Here is a 22,569-nt window from a genome sequence, read left to right on the forward strand (position 1 = left end):
TTAATGGGCAGGCAGAAGACAATAAAACATGGCTCTAAGTGTCAATTGGTTAGTGTGGCAAATTGAGCCCCTTGGACATGACAGACAAAACCTTGCTGTTTTGTTCAGTGTTTCTGGATCTTTGACAAAGAACTCAGCATCTGACCATTATTTGCAATTTTCTATCTAGAACCAGTTTTCACTGACATTTTGTGCAGTTGCCTCCTCATTGGCCAAGTACCAGGTTAAACACGCTGCCCCTGCCAGTCTACCTGCTCCTTGGTCCCCTAATATCCAAGACATATCTGTAGGTATAGCTCACTAGCCAGGGCCCTTTGCAAGTCTACTCGCTGCCTGTCCTGTGACCAGAAAGTATAGGAGAAATGTGGTCAAAGAAGAGCACTCATTAAGATGACATCTTGGGAAGATTTTCAATCTTATAATGCTGGAATGAAGTTTCTGTCAGTGTAGCCAGGCTACTGGTAAAGCATGCTGATGAGATGTTACAAGGTGCCCCCAGACAATCAGTCATGACAATGGGGTGTGACATCCCAGCTGAGGTCTTCCTGTCCTGTCTTTCTCTCTCAATAGACAAATCATAGTCTGTTGCAGGAAATAATAAAAAATGGCATATGCATCAAAAGTATGGGAACGTGATGGGTCTTTGTCAATATTTCCCGATACAGTACTCCTTCCTTCAAACAGTTTTTCTTTTCTTGGTTTCTTTTTTGTTGTTCTTAGGAGTGGTGCTGGACATATAGCTCTGTGACTAGTAAGAGCACTTGATGCTCTTACAGAGGACTGGAGGTCAGGTCCCAGCACCCATATGGGCAGCTCACAAGTGCCTCGAGCTTTAGGGGGGTCTGGTGCCCTCTTCTGGCTTCTTGCATACATGTGTACATACACCACATAACACACACCCACTCACACACCCACACACCCACCCCCCCCCACACACACACCCACACACACACACAGACACACACACATACCCCTACACACACACAGACACACACACCACACACAGACATAGAAACAGACACACACACATACCCCCACACACACACAGACACACACACCACACACAGACATAGACACAGACACACACACATACCATACACACACACACAGAGATACACACACCACACACACACACACACACACACACCACATAACACACACACAGACACACACACACATACCACACACAGACACACACAGACACACACACAGACACACACCACACACACACACACACAGACACACACCACACACACACACAGACACACACCACACACACACACAGACACACACACACACCACACACACACACACACACACACACAGACACACACACACACACACATACCACATAACACACACACACATCCACACCACACCAAAATGAGTGCCCTACTTATGAGCAGTTGGCTCCCAGGAGCTTAGCCCTCTAAATCATCTTGCTAATCACCTTTCCAGAGGATGCAGCTGTGCATATAGCTCTTGTGGGGTCCCTGAAGGAGGGAAACTTAAAAAATTACATTTATTAATGTATATATTTACATTGCATGAGTGTATATAATTGTACATATGTATATATGGGTGTGTGGCGATATCTTGCAGTGCATATGGAGGCCAGAAGACATTATGTGAGAGTCAATTCTCTTCTTCTACCATGTTTGTCCCTGGGATCAAATGCTTGTCATCAGGTTGGCGGAAAGCACCTTTACCAGCTGAGCCATCTCCAGAGGACAAGGGGCAAGTCTGAGGTCTAAATCTCTCTGTTCTACAATCTACCTTCATCATACCATTTGATAGGATTTCTTACAGTCTTTTGTTTATATATTTTACACATTATAGAAACTCAGTGGCTTCCTTGAAATGGATCAAGTTGGCTGCAACTGGGTATGAAAGAGCTTTGATCAACCTGCCAGGTAGATGTCCAAAAGTGACATAATTTGGGCATGACTGTTTGCTTCACTGTGGAAGTGGTCTGACTGAAAGATTAGTGTAATATAGCCTCGTTTCCTTACAGGACAGGGGTGACAGCATCAGAGAGCATATTATCTTTGTTCTCCAGAATTAGTCATCACCATCTGTCAGCTGCAACAGAGGCCTTGTGACACTGTGAGTAAGTACAGGGTTTGGAGTAATAAATGTAATAGCTGCCATTCATGAAGCTGTTGCCTCCAAGCTGCTGCCGGATCAGTTACTCACATTCACTGTCATGATCCACTCCTCTGAAGGGGACAGCGTGACGGTTCCTTCCTATCATAACGTGGCTAGTCCAACTTTACATGGCAGGTGGCCGGGGTGTGCTGGCAGTTCCTGGATGGGGGTTCCAAGTGGTTTTTGTTTTCTTGTTTTGTCTCCAAGTGTGGTATGCATGTTGGGGTCCAGCTGTGGTCCTGAGTTTTCTGCTCCCTTCCACTCAGAGTGTCCAGCACTAGAATGGAAGGATGAAGTAGAATGGTCGGGTCTGCAGGATCTCAGTCAGGCTGGATGTGAGTGCTGGGGGCACAGGGAGGGGCAGAGAAGGCCTTCTCCAAAGATCTTCCCTGAAACAGCTCTCTAACATGATCTTAGCTTGTGCACACACCTTTACTCAGGGTGGACTTGTACATGTACAAGTACAATGTACTTGAACATTTGGGGTGAACCAAGGCAACCTATGGACTTTGAAGAGTGTGAAGGGATTATTAGGGTAAATGAAAAATCCTTGTCTGGAGTTTAAAGTACTGTGAATGTTTGTATGGAGAGGCGTTCCAGGAATCCCAAGGACCTGCTGGACAGGTTCTTATGGAGGCAGGGGAGTTGAACTTGTAGGTCTGCCAAGGACTACTTGATCTTCTCTGGGTAGAGGGTGTGGGAGGTACCCCAGCAAGGTCAGAGAAGGGGGAGCCCTGCTGGTAGAGTGAGCCCTCCATTTTGCACCAAGCTCTGAGGAGCTATGTGGTCATGATAGACTGTGACCTTAATTAGCAATGTTTCTCCACACCCAAGAACTCAGCTTCCTCATCAACTTCCTGCTGTTTCCAGGAGTTCTTTCTTGGGTCGTAGGTAAATGAAAGCTTGCATTATAAAGAGTGAAAAGAAGGCCCCGTGGCTTAGAAAAGTCAAACACATTGAGGAGATTGTGTCCACATCGAAGGTGATGTGATGGGGAAAGCTCTCATAGAGTATGTGGGGAGCCTCGTTCCCAGAACCATTGCTGTGTATAGTGTGAACTGGGATCACGGTCAGCATTTGATGATGGCTGGAAAACCTTTCTCCTGGTCACTCCTACCTTGTGTTTTATTCTGAGTTATAGTGACCAGCTCTTCTCCTCTTCTCCTTAACACATAATGTCAGTGCTTCAGGAGGAACCTAAGTTCCCTCTGCCAGAATTTAGAGGGGCCACAGCTGATTCCCTCTGCAGGCATCAGACTGAGGAGTCTATGTAATTACAGATACCTGTGGGGAAGCTCAGACCCAGAGGCGACTCTCAGGTTTTGTCCCCCTAGTTCCCAGCACTGTGGAAATCTTTGAAGTCTTTAGACTTTCCAGATCTATAGGATGATCTGAAGAGGCAGAAAAATCCTGTTTGCACTGAGTCCATTACAGATCCACGCCCCACCTCCTGCCCCCGCCCCTCATTTTACAACAGGGGAAGTGGACGCTTAATGAACAAGACCAGATTCTTATGCAGGTATCACAGCTAGGTCTTCTAGCTCCAGTCTGTCTCCTTCTAGAATCTCAGAGTTAATGAAACCCCAGATAAGAGCTTCCATCCAGGGAGATATCAGGACTGGCTCAGGTCTTATTGATGTTTCCCTGGTGTACCTGAGAGCTAACACTTTCTAGATAGAACCAGGAAAGGGGGAGGGCCTTAATTCTTTTTACTTCTACTTCAGATGGCACATACAGGTAGTACACACCTCTCTCTCTCTCTCTCCAGTGGCAAGCACACTATGAAACGTAGTATCATAGAGTACAACATGAATAAACAGTATTTGAATGGCCCCAGTTGCCTTCTCCACCCCTCCTGCCTCGTGTGTGTGTGTGTGTGTGTGTGTGTGTGTGTGTGTGGTTTCTTTGGCTTACAGTTCCAGGTAACACAGTCTTTGCAGTAGAGAAGACCTAGTAACAGGAGCAGGAGTGACTAGTCACATGGCACGCACAGTCAGAAAGCACCCACAGATGCTGCTTCTCAGCTGTCTTCCTTTTTCCTATCTGACAGTTAGGTCTTGCCACCTCAATGCACCCAGTCTAGAAAATTCCTCACAGACATGCCCAGAGATTTCTCTATGTGCAGTCAAGTTGACAATCATTTCAAGCTGTCACAGTTTGTGCATGCCTGTCCAGATGTGCACACGCGTGCGCGTGTGTGTGTGTGTGTGTGTGTGTGTGTGTGTGTGTGTGCGCGCGCGCGTGCATATGCATGTGTGTGCATGTGGAGGCCAGAGATCAGTGTCAGGTATCTTCCTCCATGGCTCTACATCCTATTGTTTTGAGACAGACACTCTCTCTCTTTTTGAGCCTGGAGTTTGCCAAATCAGCTGGACCATCTGGGGGAGCCCTAAGGGCTCCCCTTTCATTGACTCGCCCGGCCTGGGTTACAGGTGTGTTCACCAACACATGGCTTTTGCGTGGGTGCTGGAGTTGGAATTTGGCTCCTTATACATCAAGCATGTCACTGACAGAACCATTTCCCAGACCTTCCCATCTTTAAACTTATTGTTATACGGTCAATGGCCTTCTAAGCAGCCCATCAGATATCTTACCAGGTGTACTAGCACTTTTTGAGAAAAATAAAAATAAAAAGAAATCACCTTGGAATTATACTCTTTGAATGTAGATAGTTCTTGGCGAGGATGCCATTTGCTGGATATGATATGCCTTTGATAAGCAGGTTTTACACTGTTAATGAGGTGGGTCAGGAGGGTGAGTTTTTAAAAGGCTATTTTAAAATTAGTTTTGAATAGGATGTGCATATTTTGGAGATAAAAGAGTTTTATTTTGATGAACAATTGAAATATAAAAGGACTCAGAAGAAATGCAGATAACCTCGACGTTCTGGTGTGGGAAAACTCTAACTGCAGGTGACAGAAAGGCAAATGAGTTTGAAATAGAAATAATGAATTTTTTTTGGTACCTGCTTAAAGAGAGCAGGGACCCAGATGCTCCATGGAGCAGAGTGCACTGTGGGATTCAGTTGTAACAGTTTTCCAGAAATGGGATTTAAAATTGGATTTTATATATTAAAATGTAAAGGCTCAGGTTAAAGAGCTGTTCTAACTTTAATTACTTAGGCCTTGCTGGTCCACTGTGGCAAATATTGATGGCTGTGTCTGCAGGCCTCATATATTCCCTTTACCTGCCTGGCTGTGTCACTTGAGAATCTTCTTCCTTTACTTGAAAATCTTGTTTGGCTCACAGACTCTCCCAGGGTCCCCAAAGCCTGGTTTACTTGGTCACTAACCCTGGCACTTCCTGTGAATGGGTTGAGGCAAAGACGCATCCTGCCGGCCCGGGAAGAGACGTGGGGCTTCTGGGTATTGGTGTTTTCAGTTGAATGGGGGGAGTGTTCTCTTCTCTGGGCTTCTTCGTTCCATGAACACATGTGCTATGGGATGTCTCCCTGTGCTTCTCCTGTTGGTCTGGTTTCTTTAGTAAGATTGTAAGCTTTTACAAAAAATCCTAGGCAAATAGTTTTAGCTTTAGTTTGTTTGCTTTTCTGATTATAAAATAAAAATGTCCTTGTAAATAATTTAGGAATGTGGAAGTTGTCTTAGTCAGGGTTTCTATTCCTGCACAAACATCATGACCAAGAAGCAGTTGGGGAGGAAAGGGTTCATTCAGCTTACACTTTCATACTGCTGTTCATCACCAAGGAAGTCAGGTCTGGACCTCAAGCAGGCCAGGAAGCAGGAGCTGATGCAGAGGCCATGGAGGGATGTTCCTTACTGGCTTGCTTCCCCTGGCTTGCTCAGTCTGCTCTCTTAGAGAATCCAAGACTACCAGCCCAGGGACGGCACCACCCACAATGGGCCCTCCCCTCTTGATCACTAATTGAGAAACTGCCTTACAGCTGGATCTCATGGAGGCATTTCCTCAACTGAAGCTCCTTTCTCTGTGATAACTTCAGCTGTGTCAAGTTGACACAAAACTAGCCAGTGCAGAAGTATATACTGAAAAGGTAAAACCTGGGCTGCTGTGTGGCTAATGGTAGAACAGTTGCTTACTGTGTAGGAATGGTTCGGTCATCACCCTAAAATTGGCAAATGAAACTGCCAGGGGTGTCCCGCCCCCAGCTCTCCTGTTTGTGTGATATTTGGATGTGCGGTCATTCAAGAGCCTGTCCTTCTGTGTGTAATGTCACCTACTTGACATAATCACGGTGCCATACAATATATGCAGCTTAGAAGTATGCTTTTTAAAACTTAACAATGTCTTGTGAACACATTTTGTTAACATTACAATCCTATAATGCCTATGGTATATTTTCTTGTTTGGATTTTTCATATTTATTAAATCAATATCTTATCAGTGGGTATTAGGACTATTTTGTTTTGTGTGTGTATGTGTGTGTGTGTGTGTGTGTGTGTGTGTGTGTGGTTACACATGTGTATGCACATGCAGCTATGTATGAATATGGAGGTCAGAGGACAACCTCAGATGCTGTTCCCAGGCTTTGTCTGTCATGAGGCAGTGTTTCTCGCAGGCTGGGTTGGTCTTAGGGATCTGCTCTCCCTGCATCCCCAGTAATGGGATTAGAAACTCCTTCTACCAAGCCCCTTTCACTTTAACATGACATTTAGGGATTGAACTCAGGTCCTCTTGCTTGCAAGGAAAATATTTCCTGACTGTCTGGCCCTATTTCTATTTTTCTTAATGTTTAGACTTAGAGACTGCAATACATTCTTCTATCACCATCTGAAGACAAGCTCTTAAAAGAATGGTGCCTGAGAGACCAATGAGCAGTCTGTAAAACTTTTAAGCTGAACATATCCCACATACAGGCAACAGCTCTTGGGACGGATTCCGCTGCACGTGAAGAGCAAGCTGCACATCTGTTACATATCTGGGGTGGGGGTATTAAGTCTAGCCCGTGTGTGTCTGTTCTTTGGTTCAGACTCTCCAAGGGTCCAAGTTAGTTGACTCTGATAGTCTTCCTGTGGAGTTTCTATCCTCTTAGGGGCTGCAGTCCTTCCTCCTATTCTTCCATAAGTGTCCCCAAGCTCCATCCACATTAGGCCTCTGAGTCAGTTGGGGGGGGGGCTTTCAGACAACAGTGATGCTAGACTCCTGTCTGCAAGCATGACAGAGTATCATTAATAGTGTCAGGGATTGGTACTTGCCCATGGGATGGGTCTCAAGTTGGACCCGTTATTGGTTGACCACTCCCTCAGTCTCTGCTCCAACCCCCATCCCTGCAATTTTTTGTGACAGGATAAGTTTTGGGTGGAAATTTTGCGGCTGGGTTGGTGTCCCTATCCCTCCACTGGGGCTCCTGCCTGGCCACAGGAGACAGCCTCCCCAGAATTTGTATCCCCAATGTTGTGAGTCACAGTTAAGGGTACCCCCACTGATTCTTGGGTGCCTCCCCTTCCCAGGTCTCATCTCTTCCTGGAGATGTCTCCCCCCCCCCCCCAATCAGTACATTTCCGTACATTTTCATGGCCATCTGGTCATAGCCCTGCCCTTACCCCCACCTGACCCCGAACCGCCCCCCAACTCTCCTGCTGATTCCCTCTGTCATCCAGTTTCCTCCCTTCATTTGCTTTCCAGGATCGTTCCATTCCCCTTTCCAAACAAGGCTCAAGCACTCTTGCGTGTGCCCTGTTTCCTGTCCAGCCTCCTTGAGTCTGTGGAGTGTAGCATGGGCATCCAGTATTTTATGGCTAATATCAACTTATAAGAGAATATATACCGTGCATGTCCTTTTGGGACTGGGTTACCTCACTCAGGATGATATTCTCAAGATCCATCCATTTGCCTGCAAAATCCATGATGCCTTTGCTTTCATAGCTGAATATTATCCCATTGTATAAATGAACCACATTTTCTTTTTCCATTCTTCAGTTGAGGAATATCTAGGTTGCTTCCAGTTTCTGGCTATTACGAATAAAGCTACTATGAACATAACTGTGTATGTTGGTCTAGCTAGGCTGCCTTGTCTGGCCTCAGTAGGAGAGGAAGCTTCTAGCCTCTCGGAAACTTGAAGTACCAGAGTGGGGGAGGGTACCAAGAGACCCCTACCCACTCAGAAGAGAAGGGGAAAGGGGATGAGGGAAGAATTGTAGGAGGGGGTGACTGGGAGGGGGTCAGTGAGCAGAATGTAATGTGAATAAATAAATCAAACCAAACCAACCAAACAAAGTTACATTATCAACGGCTCTGAAAAATATTTGAGAATATCATACAGTACCAAAAGGTCTGCAAACATTTAATTCTTTATGTAAAAGTAAACAACCATATCCATCACATCAGTATGCCAACCGTTTCCTCTTTAACAAATGATAAAATAGTATGTACTCATCCATTTAGCATACCAGTCAGTGCAAAATAAATTTCATTATGATATATTAAAACAAAACAAAACAAAACAAAACAACAAAAGAAACTTCTAAAGCCTCCTGCTTGCTCTTAGGTTGCCTTTCCCCAGCCTCTCCCCAACCTCTCCCCAACCTCTCCCTGCCTCTTCCCTGCCTCTCCCAGCCTGTCCTCAGCCTCTCCCAGCCTCTCCCTGGGAATCTTTATCTAGAGGCCTAGGAACTCTCTATGCTCATTTGCACTTCCTTGATTTAGATTTTTATTGCATTTATCCTCATTTTCCACTGGAAGTCCCACTCTGTGCATGCTGAGGTTTCTCCCTGTCTTATTTGCTGCATGTGGCTCCCTTCCTTAGATCAGGACACAGTTTGGTGCATAGAAGGATTTCAAACATCTGATGATTGCTGAGTGAGCTAGCTCTCCTGTGTTCTCTTCAGTTTTTCCTGCTAATGAGTGTTTTTGCTTTTTTTTTGTTATTGGTTTTGATGAATGTTTTTATAACTAACAATCTTAGCTCTTTATCATATAGAGTGTATATATTTTTTACCTGTTTGCTTTTTATATTTTACATTTGAGGATTTTCTGGTTTTGCATATAGATACTTATTTTTTAAAAACAATGTTAATGGTATTAACACTTTCTGCAGTTTTACCTTTCTTGATTAGCTTGTAAAATAATTTTCTCTTTTAGGAGTGATAAAATTGTAACACCAATTTTCTAATGACTTGTAATGGTTTATTGGGAAAACATTAAATTACTTATCTCCATGAATGTGTTAAAGAAAGGAGGCTTACCTTGAACGTTTAAATCCCAAATGATTTGCTAATTGTCTCAATTTCTCCTTTCCCCTTGTATTAAGCCCTTTGAAGATGAGTTGGAGGGAGAAGACTTACATTTTTAAAAGGTCTGTTTTCCAGGCACATGAAATTTACAGTACATATTCAACTCCATGCTCGGAGCACAACCTGCCAATCAGGTTTGCAACTGAGAAGACTGAGGCCTAGAGAGGCAAGGGGCGTATCCAGAACCACTAAGTAAGTTTAGATTTAGGGCTCCTTCCAGGCATTACACTGTGTTCCCGGTCCCAGGCCCTATATCCGCACTATCAACAGAACGTCCTGCTCAACACAGGAGTGATGCATTTAATTGTCAACGGCAGACCTAGCGTGCAGTCAAGGGTAGCCTAAGGAGATGGCTCAGTTTGTAAAGAGCTTGCTGTGTAGACCTGAGGCTCTGAGTGTGATCGCTAGCACCCATGTGAAAGCCAGATGCACCAGTTTATGCTTGTAATTCTAGAACTGGACAGCAGAGAAGGATTCTGGGTCGGGGTGGGGTGGGGAGTGGGGTTGATGGCCAAAAACAGTGAGCGCCAGGTTCAGTCTCAAAAGATAGGGTTGGAGAGTGATTGAGAACAACACACCACATACGAGCAATGCCTCCAAATAGAATTTTAAGTTGAGGAATTAAAGGAAAAAAACCCCTAAATTTTGGTGAAGCTGGCCGGGATGAGCGTGTTACTTTCCTAGCTATTTTCCAGTCCCCCCTGCCTGCTAGAGTCCTCCGAATAGGTTTTTCTGCTCCAAGATAGGTGGTCAAAGAGAACTGCAGAGTTAGAAGCAGAGCGCGCAACACGGTTAATGGTTATTATTTAAGATATGTAAATGTACCCAGAGCCATTTCTGCTTGGCAGTCCTAGAATGGCAAGCATTATTATTTTATTGCTAAAACACAGCACTGCTGAACGGGTGCCCGGATTTCAAGTGATAAGATTAAGGCTCTGTGTTGTACAGTGGTTACAGCTTTGCTGCAACCACAGCGTTTTACCGAATTGCCTGTTCCAAATTGTGCATAATCAATTGAGTGTAATTTGAATGATGTTAGGAATTCAAATTTGCATCAGGGTGAATCACTGACAAGCTGATATTTTTACGATCTTGAAGAAATGGAAAATAATTGTTCCTTTCCCAAGATATACAGGTGTTCATGTGGTATACAAATTTGCATTTTTACATTCATTTACATTAATTAGACACAGTTACTTTGGAAAAAAACTTGGGTGAAAATAATGATTTAGTGTTTTAAAAGAATAAATGGTATATTAAATATGAAAATAAATATGGCTCATAGTATAAACATAATATAATAAATAATATAAGGTTAAAAATAAATGTTATTATCTTCTTGGAGGCTCAGGGACCACCATATAAGAGGGAGTAGAAAGATAAGAGCCAGAGGTCAGGGAGGCACGGAGCAAAGCAGTTGCATGGAAATGACAGGACTAGAACACTCATGACATCACAGAACATAATGTTGCTGTCACAGGACCTGTACAAGATCAAAGCAGTCAGCACTCCTGCATAGATGAACCCCCACTCCCAACTGAGGCACGATTGACAGTTGATAGCTCCCAGACAAGGGAGAGTCAATTTTCTTTAAGGGTGTGGCTCCTGGTAAGTCAACCACACTCCAGAGAATGGTCCAATACGAGGGAGTATATGGGCAACACAAGTAGACTTGGGTTACTAAAATTTTTAACAGGAGCTGTAGAGATGGTTTAGCAGTTAAGAACATTGTTGCTTTTACAGAGGACTTGGGTTTGGTTCCCAGCACCTACATGACAGCTTACAACCATTTGTAACTTTAATGTTACAACGTCCTCTTCTGACTCTACAGACACCAGGAATGCATGTGATACATACACACACATGCAGGCAAACACCCATACACATAAGTAAATAAATCGAAAAAAAATAAAACAAAAAAACAAACAAAAGAGAATACAAAGTTGGAAGGGAATGGGGGACTCTCCGTGTGTGTGTTGAATATGATCAAAATACATTGTGACATTCTCAAAGAATTAATAAAAATACTGTATGAAAAAAATGCCAAGATAACAAACAGAAAAAGTTTCTAATCCAAAAAATACAGAAGTTTAACAACTTTGCTACACTCAATATATGTGTATTTGTGAACTGTATAAATGTGTTATCAATATGACAGAAGTTAAGATAATGCTAAAGAGACACTTGTGCCCACCTTTGGCTATTGAAATAAGGTGACCCCAAGAAGTTTGAATTTCCCCAGAAGCACCATGGTAGGAGAAAGAAAAGTCTGAGGCCTGATTCAAGTCAGAGGAGAGCCTTGTCTCCAATCTATGTGTATGTATAAAGCGAATGTGTTCTTGTAAGTCTTGCTGTTGACAAGACATATGGCATCAAAGCGTGTTAGATGCATTTACTATGTTGCTGCATACTTATTCATGTTTTAAAAGTAACACGAATAGTCGCTGAAAGTGGCTTTATCAAAGCCTTTCATTTTCTTTGTTTTGCATTTAACTTTCTTCTTCATCCTATTTATTTTTGTTTGTCTAATGTTGAACATTACATTTTTATTTAATTTTCCTTTGGTCTTGAGAACTCATACATGTACAGAATAAAGTGTGGTCACAGATATCCCAGCCCCTCCCTCATCCCCTCTAGCACGTTTGTCTACCAACTTAGTGTCTTTCTTCTTTCTTTTTTGATAAACACACTGTGTCCAGATAGTGATCCCTGTATTGTGGGGTGGAGGAGCATCCACTGGGATATGGGATTCCTACCTGCTGGTACAACCTCTGAAAGTTCTCTCTTCCCTGTAGGCTTAGTTTTTCAAACCCTACTTTAATAAGGATTCTTAAATGCTTAAACCTCTCTTCTAGCCCACTACCCACAAGAGGTAGTAGAAAGGAAAGGTTTATAGGGCAAAAGGGAATTTGGACCTGTTTAGAAATCATTCTTCAGGGCGATTATAATCTTTGTTGTCAGGATATCAGCAGTTCAGTTCACACAAATCAGCGGCAGTAGCATGACTGACTTGCAAACACCACTCATGAATCAGCAGTGACAGTTTGGTCCAGAAGAAACTGCAAGGCTCTGCCAGTCAGCCCAAGTCTGAGAAAGTGGCAAGAAGCCTCACCAGAAATTCTTTGGTGCATTTCTCTTTACAAAGTCATGACAAAGGACGATCAGTGAAGAAGACAAGGTGAACCAATGCTACAGCGTCAGCAGCAAAGCCCAGCATCAGCAAAGCCCAATGGAGACCAGCAAAGAGTGGCAAGGGGAACCAATGCCACAGCTCCATCCACTGTATACTTAAACCCTTTCTAAGTATCACTCTCAAGTGTCTGCTTTAGCAAAACAGCACATGCCCCCTTTCTAGGCAGCTCCCAGAAAAACACCATGTGTTTGTTCTCAGAAAAACATTCTCTCATGTATCTGCTTCAGCAAAACATCCCCTCATCAGACAGTTTCCAGAAAAACATCACGTGACACAGCTGAGTCTCCAAAGAAACTGGAAATTTCTGCTCCATGTCCCCAGCAACTCCCCAGTACGGGGTAAGAGGCCATCCACCCCATCCGTGCTGGAATTTTGTCTGTCGTGAGCTTGCACAAGTGACCACAGCTTCTTTGAGTTCCCAACTGTGATAGCCATGGCATGTCTGGAAGTTAGCATTTCGCAGCCTGCCTCCCCACCCTCTGGCTTTTCTGCCTTCTCTTCCTTGGTGCTCTCTGAGCCTTTGGCTGGGTGAGGAGTTGACAAAAGTGTTCTTTTTAGGGCACTACCATGGACACCAAGTTTCTCTACTGTCATTTATTGCAAAGATTGTGCTTTACCATTGAGCTACCAGGGTGCCTTTATCAGAAATCAGCTGTGTGCCTGTGGAGATTGGTTTCTGGGCACTTCATCCACAGCCACTGTTCTGTGTGTGATTTTGAAACTCTATGGTAAGCTTTGAAACTGTATGACATTAATTCCTCCAACTTGGCACTTCCTAATTGTCCTTTCTCAATCTACCTCATAAAATGTGTATATATCATAAAAACATCCACCTATCAGTGATTCACACTGCTGCAAACTTCAAATTCTTAACATGATTCAAATTATCCCCAAATGATTCCGCACACTTAGTTTGCAGTTTAGAAAGACACTAGGTAAAATACCTTGTCTTCGTAGACAGTCTTGAAGCAGTTTGTTAATTTGCACACAAATCCACACTGAGATTTTTAAGGGAAGCTGTGCGGCTTCGAGATCAGTCTGAGAGCATCAGTCAGCAGCTCAGGGGCGCGGAGATTTAGAATTTGTGAGCATGGCTTATGTATACATTTCTTTTTGCCTGTTTTAATTTTCCTGAGTAATGTTTTGAAAATTTCAGTGTTCAGGTTGTATATATCATTGAATAAGTTTATTCCTAAGTCCTTTGATGCCAGTGAAAATGGTACTTTAAAAAATATTCATTTTGCCAGACAAGTAGACCAATGGAATAGAATTGAAGACCCAGAGATGAACCCATACACCTATGGTCACTTGATCTTTGACAAGGGAGCTAAAACCATCCAGTGGAAAAAAGACAGCATCTTCAACAAATGGTGCTGACACAACTGGCGGTTATCATGTAGAAGAATTCGAATTGATCCATTTCTATCTCCTTGTACTAAGGTCAAATCTAAGTGGATTAAGGAACTCCACATAAAACCAGAGACACTGAAACTTATTGAGGAGAAAGTAGGGAAAACCCTCGAAGATATGGGCACAGGGGAAAAATTCCTGAATAAAACAGCAATGACTTGTGATGTAAGATCGAGAATTGACAAATCGGACCTCATGAAACGGCAAAGCTTTTGCAAAGCAAAAGACACCGTCAATAAGACAAAAAGGCCACCAAAAGATTGGGAAAGGATCTTTACCTATCCTAAATCAGATAGGGGACTAATATCCAATATATATAAAGAACTCAAGAAGGTGGACTCCAGAAAATCAAATAACCCCATTAAAAAATGGGGCTCAGAGCTAAACAATGAAGTCTCACCTGAGGAATACCGAATGGTTGAGAAGCACCTGAAAAAATGTTCAGCATCCTTAATCATCAGAGAAATGCAAATCAAAACAACCCTAGGATTCGATCTCACACCAGTCAGAATGGCTAAGATCAAAAATTCAGGTGACAGCAGATGCTGGCGAGGATGTGGAGAAAGAGGAACACTCCTCCATTGTTGGTGGGATTGCAAGCTTGTACAACCACTCTGGAAATCAGTCTGGCGGTTCCTCAGAAAACTGGATATAGTACTACCGGAGGATCCTGCAATACCTCTCCTGGGCATATATCCAGAAGATGTTCCAACCGGTAAGAAGGACACATGCTCCACTATGTTCATAGCAGCCTTATTTATAATAGCCAGAAACTGGAAAGAACCCAGATGCCCCTCAACAGAGGAATGGATACAAAAAATGTGGTACATTTACACAATGGAGTACTACTCAGCTATTAAAAAGAATGAATTTATGAAATTCCTAGGCAAATGGATGGACCTGGAGGGTATCATCCTGAGTGAGGTAACCCAATCACAAAGGAACTCACACAATATGTACTCACTGATAAGTGGATATTGGCCCAGAAACTTAGGATACCCAAGATATAAGATACAATTTGCTAAATGCATGAAACTCAAAAAGAACGAAGACCAAAGTGTGGACACTTTGCCCCTTCTTAGAATTGGGAACAAAACACCCATGGAAGGAGTTACAGAGACAAAGTTTGGAGCTGTGTCAAAAGGATGGACCATCTAGAGCCTGCCATATCCAGGGTTCCATCCCATAATCAGCTTCCAAACGCTGACACCATTGCATATACTAGCAAGATTTTGCTGAAAGGACCCAGATATAGCTGTCTCTTGTGAGACTATGCCGGGGCCTAGCAAACACATAAGTGGATGCTCACAGTCAGCTATTGGATGGATCACAGGGCCCCCAATGGAGGAGCTAGAGAAAGTACCCAAGGAGCTAAAGGGATCTGCAACCCTATAGGTAGAACAACATTATGAACTAACCAGTACCCCGGAGCTCTTGACTCTAGCTGCATATGTATCAAAAGATGGCCTAGTTGGCCATCACTGGAAAGAGAGGCCCATTGGACTTGCAAACTTTATATGCCCCAGTACAGGGGAACGCCAGGGCCAAAAAGTGGGAGTGGGTGGGTAGGGGAGTGGGAGAGAGGGTATGGGGAACTTTTGGGATAGCATTGGAAATTTAAATGAGGAAAATATCTAATAAAAAGTATATAAAAATTCATTTTGCAATTGCTTTTGGTAATGTAATGTTTTGTTAATATCACGTTCTAGAACATTAGTAGTTAATTCTAATTGTGCGTTAAAATGCTGTCCTGTGTCTGGCCCAGGGCTCAGAAAGTTTGACTGCACACACCCCATACCACCACCTGGCGGGCATCAGGCTGTGAGAAGCCACAGGATCCCGCTCAGGTTCCCTTGGACCTGGCAGAATTAGCTTGGGGTCCCTGGGCCTGCACGTGACCGGGACCAGCTGGTTCTCAAGATTCTTGGACATGCCAGACACTGATGGATGCAGTGGAAGAGCTGAGAACAAAGAGCTGAGAACAGAGTGGGGGCCCGTGGGGCTGGCTCTAGCCCGGGGCCAACGGGAAAAGGGCAGGAGGAGAGAGTTCTAGCTGGTTCCTTTAGGGAGGAGAGAATGACTATGCTTGCTCAGATGGTGGCTCAGATGGTGGAAACTGTGGCTGAGAGTGCAAGGAGGCCTCCTGTGTGAGACTAGACATGGCTCTTTAGAGGAAGACCTACTCCATTGATCCCCACGGTGGTCCTGATGAGAAGAGGCAGTCCATGGTATTAAGGTATTCATTGTCATGGTGGAGAGTTGTGGTGAGTGAAACCATACCCCCTTTCTCAGGGAGGGCCTGAGATTAAATTTTGCAGGGAGAAGTGTCTGGGAAGAGGAGCTTGATTGGCTAAGCCCTTCAGGACTTTAGGTGCCTCATTAAAATGGAGATCTGTCTCAAGGCTGCATGATCTGTAGTCACCTCCTCTACCTGTGGAGGAGCTTGGAGCATTGCCCTACTTGACTGATGGCCACAGAGTTATGGAGAGCTGAGGCCTCGTGTCAGGAGCCTGGTGTCTAGGAGTGTCGAAGACAAACGCCTTCCATTACTTGCAGTTATCTGCTGGGTCTGCGGGTTTAAACCTAGCTCGACCAGAAAACAGGCTGCCTCTCACGGTCCCACTTCTAATAATAGTTATAGTTTTATTATAATCTAATAATAGTTATATAGCTATTCTTAAATTTACTTTTATGTTCTACCTTAATTATATGTCTGTGTAGGTAGGTGCACATGTGTGCAGGTGCCCACAGAAGACAGAGGCTTTAGATCCGCTGGGGCTGGGGTTACAAGCAGCTGTGACCTTCCTGATGTGGGTGTTGGGAACCCAGCTCATATCCTCTGAGAGAGCAGCACACACTCATAACCACCGAGCCACTCTGCAGTCCTGCTCATATTTTAAATAAATCTTTCAGGAACTTTTTATGTCTCCCACACATGCAGACAGTTTAACTTCTCATTTTCCAATTCCTTTGCCATTTGTTTGCCATTCTTGTCCCATTGCTTGGCTAGAACTTTCAGTATAGTATTAAACAGAAGTATTGGCAGCAAACATCCTGACTTGTTCTAAGCTTAGGGGGAAGCACTTCTAATTTCATGTTATGTGTGCTGTGAGCTATAGTTATCTTTATCAAATTTAGAAGGTCATGTCTATAGTCTGCTGACAACTTTTATAATGCTCTGTTTTGTCCAATTCATCTTCCATGTATTCTGTGATAATGTTTTTTTGCCTTTATTGTGTAAATACGGTGAGTTACATAGACTGATTTCCCCTTTTTATTAAGTTTGTTCTCTGAATATTTCATATGTGTAAATAATGCATTCTGGTTAATTTCTCTGATTCTCAAATATTGAATCTGTATTGAATTACTGAGACAATCTCACCTCATCTTGAAATACTGTTCTCTTCATTTATTAATGAGCTTTTAAAACATTTTACTGAGGGTTTTTAATATCTAAGTTCATGAAAAACATTGATTTATAGGTTTTCTTTTTCTTTTAAAGTGTTAAGTTTGGCTTCATAAAATGAGCTGAGAAGTATATTTCTACTTCCACTTTCTAAAGATTTTGTTTAAATTGACACTTTTTTTCATTCTTATAGTTGGCTCACATCAGAATGGCAAGGAATACATTGCTCCATAATTATTGGAAGTAGACAATGAGACCTATTGGTCACCAAAAACAGTTTGGAAGTCCCAGCACAGCAGAAGCAGGAATCTTCCCTGTCTGAGAAGCAACAGTGTGAGGAGACCAAGTCAGGTGGTGTCTATGTACGAAGGGGTTGACCTGTGGCTGAGAACCCCGGGACAATTAGCTTAGATCCCTTCTGAGCAAGCAACAGACAACCCACCTCCTTCCTCCAGGATGGAGTGAGCATGCCCAGGCCCTTTGGAGTTGCGCTGACTGATTTGACTGGCCATGGAACCTGCTTGGTTTTAGGAGAGTTGGGCCTTCCCCCCCTCCACTCCCTTTCCTCCTATTCTCTCCCCTCCTCTCCTTTTATTTCAAGACAAGGTTTCATCTGTGTAGCCCTGGCTGTCATGAAAGTCACTTAGTAGACCAGGCTGGCCTCTAAGCCAGAGATGCACCTGCCTCTGCCTCTCAAGTGCTGGAATTAAAGGTGTGCACTATCCCTGCCCGGTTTAGGAGTTTTCTTTCTATGAAGACTTTTTACTAAGGACATAACTTCTTTAAAGCCACATTTATGTATATATTTATTCTTATCTCTTGAATCAGCCTTGGAAATTTGTGTAATATGAGAAATTTATTGTGTCTAAATTACCAAACTTATTTTCTTATTATTGGTTTAATATCTACAAGATATATCATCATTTTTGATATTAGTAATGTAAATTATACTATTTCCAAATTCACTAGTCTTGCTAAGGATTTATCAAGATCTTTTCTGAGTCACATCTTAATTTTGTTAAATTTATTTAATTTGTTTTTAAAAAAATTATTGTTTTTTTTATCTTTACTCTTAGTTGATATTTAACTAGTTAATTATATGACTTTTTAGGATAGAAACTTTAATTACTTGTTTTAAATAATTTTATTTCTTCTATTTTTTTCCAAGGCAGGGACTCACTACATAGCCCTCGTTGGCCTGGAACTGGCTTTTAGACCACACTAGCCTTGAATTCACAGACATCCACCTGCCTCTGAGATTAAAGGTTTGTGACACCATGCCAGGCAAAGCCTTGCTTTCTTTAGTATAAACATTACAGAAATAGCTTCCCTTCTAGGCCTCCTTTAACCATATCCTGCCAGTCTCCATATGTTGTCTTTTCATTGCTATTCAGTTGGAATTCTTGCTAATTTATTTGGGATAGGTCTGATTCATGGGGCATATAAGAGTGTCTAATATTGATATCAATGTTATGACTGATATTTGAATATCTGGTTTTTTTTCATTATATATTTTTCTTACTAGTTTGTTTTTGTTAATATCTAATTTGAATTCACTGAGTAATATATTTTATAAGATTTGAATATTTTAAAATGCATTAAAGCTGATTCTATTTGTTTAGTTTATATTCCATACGCTTCGAAGTTGCTGATTTCAGTGCTCTGTAAGTTTCACTTTAATCAGGCTGGCTTATAGTGTTGCTCAGATCTTCTCCCTTAGTGAATTTAAAAGGCAAGATTTTTTTTTTTCTTAAATGTAGATACTGATACCTCCAATGACGATGTGGACTTGACTTTTCTGCTTTTAGGTCTGTCAATATCTGCCTGATGTATTTTTTAAATAAAATGTTTATGACACACATATATGGCATGGTCTGTGTGTGAGGTCAGATGGCAACTTGCAGGAGCCAGCTCTATCCTTCCTGTGGGGAAAGCAGAACCGGGCCGCCAGACAGAAAGACTGGAAAGGTGAGCAGATTGAGGAGCCCTGGCAATTCTCAGAATTACTCCTGAGCACATGACCACAACATCCCACTAAGAGGACCATGACAACTGATCACAGACATAGAAACCCAGAGTTCTCCATGCTATGAAGTATCTAGATAGGCCCCAACGGTTTAGCCAATAAGCTTCCCTGTCTGGACATTCCTTCCTATAGAGGTATTTAATCTCTGGTTCACGGCATGCATCCTCTTCCTGCCATGAATAAACAGTTTGGGCAAGCATGGACTGTCTCCTTCCTCAAGGACCACCATGGGGAAAGTCCTTTATCATATGGAGCCACGCCTGAGTCTCCTGGAGAAGGCCTCTTTGTGGGCTCTGTTTCCAACAATCTCAGGTTTGCAGCAGTGTCTGGGTGCCCAGGAACTTGAGAACCACAGTTTCTGCCCCAGCCTGTGCCATTCCTACCTGGAGAAACATGGCTTGGGGCCCCTCCCTTAGGCTGGATTTGTCTCCTCTCCACAAGTCCGTCCCCTAACTGGGAGAATGGAATGTACCCTTGTGTCCCTGTCTCCCTCTCTGAGCAGTGTTCTGATACTCCAGAGGTGATGCTGAAACACGGAACCACACCTTCCACTGTGCCAGATACTGGGGATCAAACTCGGAGGCCGGGCCTGGCGGCAATCACTGACTCCTGCTGAGCCCACTCACTGGCCCTGCTTTTCAGATGCTTTCAAGTTTTGTTATTTGTTGAGTGTATATCTACAGTTGTTAGGGTTGTCCATATCCAGTTATTTTTTGTTATGAAACATCCCTTTTAATCTCTGCTGATATTTTATCCTTGTCTGGTGGCAATGGAAGCACTTGACACTTTACTATTAGTTACATGGTGGTGTGTTTTTCCATTCTTTACTGTCAGCTTATGTCTTTATCCTTAAGTTCATAACAATTGATAATATCAGGTTTAAATTTATCATGCTCATATTCATTCATTATTTGTCTTGCCTACTTATTTTGCTGTTACCCTTGTTTCTTTAGTTAATAATTTTTTTTTCTGTAATCCCTTTGGTACCCTTTGGAAGGGATGGTCTCCTTTGTTCTGTCAATAAAAAAAAGCTGTTGGCCTATTAGTTTAGGCAGGAAATAGGTGGGAGTTCCAGCAGGGAGAGAGGATTCTGGGACAGTGTCAGGCACGGGGATGGGAGTGGGGGTGGGGGAGGGATGATGGGAGAGTGAGGGTGGGGGTGGGAGAGGGATGATGGGGGTGAAGATGGGGGTGGGGGTGGGGTGGGGATCCACCCCAATGTCGATGGGGACAGATGCATGAAACAGACACTTCCTAGCCCATGTGCCATTCACAGACTAGAATAAACAAGTTCATTAAGTTACAAGCTAATCAGGGAACAGGACCTAGCTTATGGCCTAGGCATTTATTCAGAAATAATTCAGTCTCAGAGTCATTATCTCAGGAACTTGGGTGCAGGTGGAAAAGCCCTCACCCAAGAAGAGCCGTTGGCCAAGAGGCTGAGTCAGAGCTCACACCGGTGTCACACAGGGCTCCTCCACCAGCTTCCTCTCCCTGATGTTTCTACCCTTTATTAATATCTCAGATGCGTCTTCCATTATACTGTTAGTGGTTAATCTGGGGCAGCAATAGAGATATTCCTTAGTTTGGGTTTCATTTTGAGACAAAGTTTTGCTTTGTAGTCCAGGCTGGTCTCCCCTGTACCTTTTTCTTGCCTCAGCCTCTGAATGCTAGGATTACAGATGTGTGTCAGCAGCTGTGCAAATACTACATTCCTACTCAACAGTGGTATTAGTTTATGCAGTTGCCCTCAGACTCCGGTTTTCGCTCCACCCACTACTTTTTACTGCCCCCATCACTCTGCTTTGCACACAGAAGAACCTGAAGGCATTTCAGTTCCACTTACGTTTCACCTGTTCATAATTACAGTTTGCAGATTTCAAGTTATCTGTAGGACTTTAAAGGGAGAGAAGAGAAGGGAGGCTTTTGTATGCAGCCACACATTTGTCTCTGTGATGAGCCTTATTCCGTTCTGAGATCAACATCCGTTTCTTTTTATTGTGAAGAACACCTGCTGGTCTTTCTACTTTGAACATTTTGATGCTTTCTGTCTCTGTATGTCTGGATTTATGTGATGTGCATGTTTCTATGGGGATGTGCATGTGTGAAAGGGTGCACATATGTCTGTGTATGTGGGGGAGGAGCTAATACCTAAAATCTAGTTCCCTAATTGGTCAATAAAGACGGCAGAAGCCAATCACTGGGTGAAGGATAAGGCAGGATTTCTGGATCCCAGGAGGAAGAGAAGGTGTCAAGAGAGGATTGGGATTTGGACCAGGCTGTGGAGCGGAGTGGAAGGAGCAAACATGTAATACTTGGGGACTGATAATTTATAGCCTCTGCAGGTGGCCACCTGCAGAGGCTAAGGAGGAGGGGGCAAGATATTCTTTGCCCAGCCATTGAGTTTTCTGGTCAGTTTTAAAATAATAAAAGTCACTAGTGTTTTCCTTCCTTGTGGCTAAAGGGGGTAGGAGAAGAGAGCAGGCAGCCGGGGCAGTTAGCCTGTAACACAAGAACAGCAGCTCCCAGGCAATCTCAGGCGGGGTGTTGTTGGGCGGCCTAGCAGAGCTGGATGGAACGGCCGGAGCTCTCCAGAAAATGCCATCTGGGCATATGGCGGTGGCTGTTCTCGGAGCATAGTTGGAAACTTGGGAAGAGCTCCCAAGAAAGAATAAGTGTGTTTTAAAAACTACATACAACATGTGTGCATATGTGTAGAGGTCAGAGGTTGGTGTATGGTGTCTTCTTCAGTCACCCTCCACCTTAGTTTTTAAGAGTGGGCCTTTCACTGAACTTGGAGCTCACCAATTTACTTAGGCTAGCCCGCCAAGGAACTCTGGGTATCCTCCTGTCCCTGTCTTGGCCTCATTCCCGTGCACCAGAGCATTATGTCTTGTGGTCTGTGCTGTGATCTGAACTTGGGTTCCTTGCCTATTTTACTGACAGATCCATCTCCTCAGGCCCTTAAGTCCTCCCTTTTTAAAAAAAAAAATTAATTTTCAGTTTAAAAATGTTATTTTTAATACCAGGCAACTTTGGGAGTTTTGTTCTCCTTACCTTTTTTAATATTTTGACAGTAAGCAGGGCTGTCTCCCTTTTGGAAGTGGGATTCCCGGGTGTTCTGCATGTGTTTGCAGCCCTGCTCACACTTATTTTCTACTATCTCACTTATGCTTCT

This window comes from Mus musculus, chromosome 7 (genome assembly GCF_000001635.26).
Source record: "Mus musculus strain C57BL/6J chromosome 7, GRCm38.p6 C57BL/6J".
Lineage (NCBI taxonomy): Eukaryota > Metazoa > Chordata > Mammalia > Rodentia > Muridae > Mus > Mus musculus.